Raw genomic sequence first — 6,843 nt, 5'->3', positions numbered from 1 at the left:
GGGGAGGGGGGAGGGACAGGGGGTGGGGAGAGATTGGACAAGGGGCATAAAGAATAATTATGATTTGTTACAATATATATGCTAGTAATATTGCTTTGATTGACATATCTCAATGTTCAACCCAAAAAATATGTATAATCGATTTTGATTCAATAAATAAATTTTAAAAATACATTTATTTTAGCAACATCAACTACCAAGAATAAACTAAAGTAGAGACATAATATCACAGGAAATATAACTATTCTGTTAAACGTGATGAGATTTATGTCCCATAGCCAGGCATTTTTTTACCTCATGTACATTTTTTTGCCCTGCAGTCATTGAATTAAAATTATCTTAGGAGATTTCATTTAGGCATAAACTGCGTAATGAGAAAAATCAAATAACTCTGTTTATACAGGTTTCATTTACTTTAACCAACAATTAAATTTCTTACTCTTTTACCATTTTCGTTCGTCTCCTGTTGATATCAGCTATCATACCACTTGCCAAGGGTAATTTTCTCAGTCCTAAGAAAAAGAGAAAATTTAGGACTGTCAGGAAGGCTGGGGGAGACAAGTAAGTGAAAAGAATGGTTTTGAAAGAAAATAGTTAAAAATCAAATCTCTATGGAATGCATAACCAAAGCCCTTGATTAAAAAAAAAAAAAAATTCCAAGGAAGATATTTTCCTTTCTTTCATTCTCAGGTTTTCAGGAAGGGGAGTTAGCCTTCCAGAAGAGAAGTAGATTTTTTTAGTTGTTTCTTAATTCAAATCTATAATCAAAATTCTTGAATATTAAGAATTCCCCTTGACATCTTATTTAATCTTCCAGAGATCCTCAAATTCTATCATAACCTGCCTCAAAAGTCTCTTTCATTATCTGAACAGGCTCTGGCATTGAGCTCATGTCTTAAAAACAATTTTTCTCAGTCCTCAGAGAGTTTGGAAAAACCTCAGTTCTCACTATGTATTTACAAAATATGCAATGATGGAAAATGTGCCAAGACTGTAATAATTGCATTTTGTAAGATGAAAAGCAAGCAATAAAAAAAGGTGGAGTATGTGTGTGTCAGGGGGAGAGAGAACATAAAGTGAAGGTTAGAGTGGGAAAAAACACAATAAAATTGGGGAACAGAACAAGGAGAGGTCGGTCTATTGACTTCTAAACTATTTCCCTCATTGCTTCGTTGGGTGCCACATACCTGTTGGTACAAAAGTATAGTCTCCTTATGAGTACTGTCAAATGTCTTACAAAGCCTGATTGAGAGGATGAGTATTTAAAGCATGAAAGGAACAGCCTTGCAGACCAGAGAGGTCATCCAGTACATTAAAGGGTTACTTTACATATATGCATACCTTGCAAAGTGGCAATTATTCTTCTAGGTACATACAGAACACAAATATATGTATTCAACAAAGAACATGTGCTAGACTGGTCATGGCATCAGTGTTTATAATAGTTCTAAATGTCTATCAACATAGAATGGATAATATATTCATATTCATATATCAAATGGATAAGTATATGAAATACTATGTAGCAGTGAAAATAAATAATTGCAAAATATGACTGAATCTCACAAATATGTTGAATGAAAGAAGCTAAACACAATAGAACACATATTTTATGATTCCACTTATATAAAGGATGAAAGTGAAACTAATTGCTGCTGTTAGAAATTAGGATCGTAGTTACCCTCGGTGGTGCTGGGGATAGAGAGGCTGGAAAAGAGTGCAAGGGGATCTTCTGAGTGCTGGTCATGTTCTGTTTTTTTTAATTCTAAATGATGGTTGAGTGAATATATGTGTTCAATTTCTGGAAATTCAGCAAGCTGTACATTTATAATGTGTGTACTTTTCTATGAACATATTACACTAAAATCAATCTTTAAAAATTTTTATTTTACAAAAAGGCAACTAGGTATAAGTAGAAAATCCTAAATATAATAAGCATGATAAATGATTGTTTAACTCCTCTCTCATATGGCCACCATCATGTCATTCATTTGTCATCTTTCTACAACCCATTGATGTCATTTATTGGTGCTCATATTTCTGGGCATGGATCCATGGTGAAAGTAAGCAAAGAAAATACATGCTTAGAAGAAAGAAGAGCAAGATATACACACAAAAACCAACATACCTAAAGTACAGCTATGCTATAGAAATTTTCGAATGAGAATAAAATGAGATCACTAGAAATGATCTCGAGGGAATAAATACATGGCTTCAGAAAATGAATGAGGCGAGATACAGAAATAACCTAAGCCACCTCGATATGTACTCAGGCCTCATTTAATGAACAGCAGTGCATCTTATAAATTCTTGACTCCCCTAATTGATAATTTTATGCCTCAGAATGTACAGGGTTCAGTGAGGATATCCACTACTTTGTATCACATTCTGATCCATCCGGGAAGAATGGATTAGGTAGAATTCTGACTTCTCATTAATTAGAGCATGGAGAACTTTATAGAAGTTACTTAGGAATGTGAGGGAAAGTTCTCCATATGATTTAATCAATCGACTCTGGTTCTCAGAAACTGCAGTGCAGTTCTTCCAAACTTGATCCTGATTTCTTTCTGCTACCAATTTTGTTTTGCTCAGAAGCATCAATTTGGGTAAGGACTTTGGAAATGTGTTAAGAACATGAGCCACATACTTGGTGATTCTACTTTGTATATGAGAGTGACATGAGTTTGGGGGGACCAGGGGTGGAATGATGTAGTTTGGATGTGTTGTCCCCTCCAAAACTCGTGGAAATTTGATTTCCAATGTGGTAGTGTTGGAAACTGATTGAGTCATTGGGTGGATCCCTCATGAATGGATTAATGCTCCCCCTGGGGGAGGGGGGATTAATGAGGGAGTTCTCACTGTCTTGCTTCCGCCCCTCATGAATGGATTAATGCTCCCCCTGGGGGAGGGGGGATTAATGAGTGAGTTCTCACTGTCTTGCTTCCTCTCACCATGTGATCTGCTTGTACCCGCCGGCTGCCTGCCACTTTCTGTTCTGAGTAAAAGCAGCCTGAGGCCCGTGCCAGGTGCAGCTGTCCCAGAATCGTAAGCCAAATAAACTTCTGTTCTTTATAAATTACCCAGTCCCAGGTATTTCTGTTATAGCAACACAAAATGGACTAAAACACTTGGAGTTGGCCAGCAAAGTAAAATAACTTCTTGGGCCGAGCCAGTGCGCTCCCGCCGCGGGTTCGGATCCTATATGGGGATGACTGGTGCGATCACAGCGCTCACTGGCTGAGCGTGGTGAGGCCGGTCTCAAAAAGGACAAGAAAAAAAAAACAACAACAAAAAAAAACTTCTTAACATTTCCAAAATATGTTCATAGGTATGTTCTCCCTTGTTTGTTTTACTACCTTCCCCATTCTGTTTCTATAAAGCCTTACCCCATATTAGCTTTCTGCTAGNTCATTGGGTGGATCCCTCATGAATGGATTAATGCTCCCCCTGGGGGAGGGGGGATTAATGAGGGAGTTCTCACTGTCTTGCTTCCGCTCACCATGTGATCTGCTTGTACCCGCCGGCTGCCTGCCACTTTCTGTTCTGAGTAAAAGCAGCCTGAGGCCCGTGCCAGGTGCAGCTGTCCCAGAATCGTAAGCCAAATAAACTTCTGTTCTTTATAAATTACCCAGTCCCAGGTATTTCTGTTATAGCAACACAAAATGGACTAAAACACTTGGAGTTGGCCAGCAAAGTAAAATAACTTCTTGGGCCGAGCCAGTGCGCTCCCGCCGCGGGTTCGGATCCTATATGGGGATGACTGGTGCGCTCACAGCGCTCACTGGCTGAGCGTGGTGAGGCCGGTCTCAAAAAGGACAAGAAAAAAAAAACAACAACAAAAAAAAACTTCTTAACATTTCCAAAATATGTTCATAGGTATGTTCTCCCTTGTTTGTTTTACTACCTTCCCCATTCTGTTTCTATAAAGCCTTACCCCATATTAGCTTTCTGCTAGAAAGAACCAAACAAATTGGATACCCAATATGCAAATGTACCCTGATTACAATTTCACTTTTTAAAAATTCCTTGAATGCTTTTATTTTAATAAGATTCTCTTAAAAATTAAAAGTCAAAATCTAGAGAGTCCATGTTAATTTCTAATGGTGAAATTGCAGGTACTTTGACAGAGCAAGGGAGAAGATATATTAAACAGATCTTCTGAGTGTCTTTAAAATCTTAGTGCAGAATTAGGAACTTATCTTGCTCACGTAGAAGACCAGCACATACCCTTGAATACACGTACAGCCCATCGGCTCTGGAGTTCTGAAGTGGGAATGGTGGCTCCCACTGGCTGGAGGATGCCCATGAAAGCCAGTGTTGGCTTCTCTAGCTGAGGAGGAAAGACAGCTTAAACATGGAGCGCTGGCTGTCCAGGATTGCCAGATCACCCTCCAAGAAAGGGAAAGAGAAAGTGTAGCCTGTGGCAAAGATAACAGTATCAACGTTCTCAGTACCACGCTCAAAGACGGCTGATGTCTCAGTGAACTCCTTCACATTCGGTTTCACCAGCACTCTTCCAGAAATTATGAGATTTGGCAGATCTTTACTGAAAGTAGCCTGAGGGCTGAGAAATCTGCAAAAGGAGTATAATATCAAGAAGTGAGTATAAATTTTACTCATAAAGAAGTTGTGGTAAGTAAATACTCAAGGAACCACTACAGTGTTTCAACAATTTTAATACTCGTTATGGCCTCCCTAGAAAGGTTATATGGTTTATTGGTTAAGAACTTGATTTCTAGAGTCAGAACTAGATTTCAATACTAGTCCTGCCACTTACTAGCTGTGAGACTTTGGACAAGATATGTAACAGTTCAGCCTCAGTTTCCTAATCTGTAAAACGAATAATAATGTAACAACCAGGTCGATTGTGCTAGTCAGGTGATAATACAAATTAAATATACATTTTAGCTAATGGTATTTTTACCAGAAATAAAATGTTTTGATTTTTAACATATCTATTTGCACTTGAGATTATGTAAAGATTGACAGCAACTGGTCATTACTATTTTTCAAGGGCCTACAAGGTGCAACTTTTTTTGGAAAAATCTGTGCTCAGTGACACACAGACCTTTAAGTTTTCAGCTACAATTTAGTAGCAGGAAGCCATATTCTCAGGTCTACTTTACTATTAATACATATATCTTCCATCTTACGAATAATTTTTCCCTAGGAAAGAATCTATAGTCGCACAACCTAGATCAGTTACTTATGAAGCTACGCATGATTTCCCTTCTAGATGCTTCTTCAAACTAATTTGCTCTGACTGCTTCTCCATTAATTCAGGCTTTTATTCTCTCTTGCATATACATGTATAGCCATGAGCTGAGTAGAGTGAGAAAGGGAGAGGACCAAGAATGGACACATGGATCACACCAAGTTTTAAGTGACAGGTGAAGGAAAAGGACCAAGAAGGAAGATAGAAGAGTGGCCGTAAAGGTGGAGGAACAAGAGCAGGGAGATGTGGGGCTGAGAGGACTGGATAAGGTCAAGGACTGGTTAGGGTATAGGGGGATGACAGTAAAGGTAAGAGGTTGCAATCACAGAATAGGTCCTGGAATGACATCCGGGTGCACTGTAGTTCTGGGTGGTAAGTTCCAGACAAGCATAGCTGCGGATGGCTCGTGTGGAGGAGGACAGGAGGCCAATGCAGCTGAGGAAGTCAGGAGGCTGCACTGCATGAGAATTGGGTGGTCACACACAGACAGACATTGAAAGTGTCCTGGTTGATAGTAGGGCTGAGGGTGACAATGGAATTGTAATTTTGCATTTAGGGAGTGACCAGGAAGTAGCTGACAGATGATAGTGAACAAGAGGCAATAAATGGGGGCATAGTCAGATAGGATGAGTCTCAAGTAAAATAAGTATTTAAGTCTCTACTCTCCCACTCCCCATCCTCCATACGTTTTTCTTAAACCTCAGTAGAATGACCAGGAACTACTGGTAGGAAGAAAATATCTTGGATATTTCCAATCAAAATAAATTCCATCAAGAGTTAGAATGGCACCCTTTAATTCTTATTCCTTACATATAGCTTATAGATTCTGCTGGCTAGTCTAGTTGCTTAAAAATATTGCCTACCTTGCCTACACCAAGGTCACAGGTTCGGATCCCCGAACGAGTTAGCCGCAAAAAAAAACCCAAAACAAAAATATTGTCTACTTGTTTTAAATCCTAGACATTACCTGTGTTGAGGTAGTAGCCCATAGCTGGCATGGTTAAACCTTGCATTCAATTTCTTCTCTGCCTATCTGTTGATCATGAATGTGGGAGAGAATTTTTGGACTATTCTATTATATTGGGTGAAGAGTGTGATATCAAAGGAATTTCCCTTATCCCAAACTGTGTTCCATATCCAAGCACCTCATCTTGTACTGAGGAAAACCTGTAGAAGAGAAGTTGTTTCCAAATAATTTTATTTCTTATTACCCTTATCTCAGAACCTCAGGTGTGTTTTTTCTAAATTGTCGAGTGAATAGGATTAACTTCTCACATCGCCTCCCCCATTCTGCCTGATCCTCTTCCTCCTTTCTCACTCAGTAAGTATTTCTTTTTTTATTTTTTATTTTTATTATTTTTTTTAAAAAGATGACCGGTAAGGGGATCTCAACCCTTGACTTGGTGTTGTCAGCACCACGCTCAGCCAGTGAGCGAACCAGCCATCCCTATATGGGATCCGAACCCGTGGCCTTGGTGTTATCAGCACCGAACTCTCCCGAGTGAGCCACAGGCCGGCCCTCAGTAAGTATTTCTTAGGTATAGTTTCTTAAAGTCTTTTTAATTCAGTTATTGATTCTTGTGGACCTATTTACACTTTAGTGTTTACTGTAGCTGTGCTAGATATCT

At 39.0% G+C, this 6,843-nt stretch overlaps 1 pseudogene; it reads right to left on the bottom strand.

Annotated features, from left to right (window-relative positions):
• LOC103607578 overlaps positions 1-6,843 on the bottom strand; it is a 17,543-nt pseudogene that overhangs the window by 4,244 nt on the left and 6,456 nt on the right.

Source organism: Galeopterus variegatus, unplaced genomic scaffold (assembly GCF_000696425.1).
Source record: "Galeopterus variegatus unplaced genomic scaffold, G_variegatus-3.0.2 Scaffold7558, whole genome shotgun sequence".
In the NCBI taxonomy this organism is placed as follows: Eukaryota; Metazoa; Chordata; class Mammalia; order Dermoptera; family Cynocephalidae; genus Galeopterus; species Galeopterus variegatus.
This window is presented reverse-complemented; position numbering and strand designations above follow the sequence as displayed.